We start from the raw sequence: 1,251 nt of genomic DNA on the forward strand, positions 1-1,251 counted from the left end.
CCCCCCCCCCCCCCCCCCCTTCTCTTGTGAACTTGGACATAGAAAGGCGAGGAGAGATGGCCCTCGCTAGTGCAGCATATAGGGCCTGATAGAACTCTCCGAGTCTGGGTGGAGGATCTCTTGCATGGAGTTTTAGGTCGAGCGCGAGGCATTGGTTTTATGACTGGTTGGCTTATTGTCTATAATTTGTAATGCGAGGGATAATAATACTCTTCAACCTACTTACACCCTTGAATGAACATTTAGAGAATCGTGTGCTTGTAATATGGAGCGAGTGCTCTGCTCGTAGTTTGTCTTTCTTGGAAATCTTCTTGCTTTGGCTAGATATCCGAATCTTATTCTTAAAAGCTGTGGTATTTGAATCTTTTCCACCAAAAATCGTGGTATTAAAATCTTTTACCCTTTACTTATACTGTTTTCTTAAACTAAATGTCTGAGATTCTTGTTCGAAAATGTTGGATACCTCACTTGGTGGCAGGTAGTACTCAACGTCTATCTTAACGCATACTGTTCAGACTTCCTCCTCCTGTCTACACTACTAGCTATCTTACCCCATAAATTCAGGACTTGAGTGAATATTGACTCGTGTTGCTCGATCATTAGAAAGTATAACGTTCAATTCACTAGTCCACGTCTTCAGATAAGGAGCGATGCTATTTAACATTTGCCTATAAAACTCCCTTCCAGAGACCTTTTCCTTTCTTTGTTGTTCATGGTGCAAGCTCTCGACGACAAGAAGCATACGGGAGCCTGTGGTTGCCGGCTCCAACTTGTGATTCCTTACTGCTTTTTTGTTTGGGGTTGTGGTAACATTAAAGTCAAGACATTTGGTGTCGTCTATATTTCGTCAGGATATTGGCAATGGTAGTAAGAGCTGAGGCCACCGGGAATGGCCCACTTAAGCGAAACTCAACAAATGAGACCTTATTTACCAAAAATCATAAATTTTTAAGTCTTCTTATGAATCTCTGTGAAAATGGAACTTATTATTAATTAATAGTAGCCATACCCTTGTACTTAATTACATCCTCAATCTTACAAGTCAATTGCTTAGTGTAGTGGCGAAAGTCACGTGGGTTAACTCGGTCCTATAGCTTTTGCAACTCCTTTTTCAAATCCACTTTATTTTTGGGCATATAGTCCAAGTTTTTCAATTTCTCCTTCATCCACCTCTAGACTTTCTCAATAGGGTTCAAATCTGGTGAAGAAGGAGGCCAATTAAACCCTCGGATATTGTGCTGTAGTCTAGGT

The sequence above is a fragment of the Mollisia scopiformis genome, assembly GCF_001500285.1.
Source record: "Mollisia scopiformis unplaced genomic scaffold LY89scaffold_7, whole genome shotgun sequence".
Classification (NCBI taxonomy): Eukaryota; Fungi; Ascomycota; class Leotiomycetes; order Helotiales; family Mollisiaceae; genus Mollisia; species Mollisia scopiformis.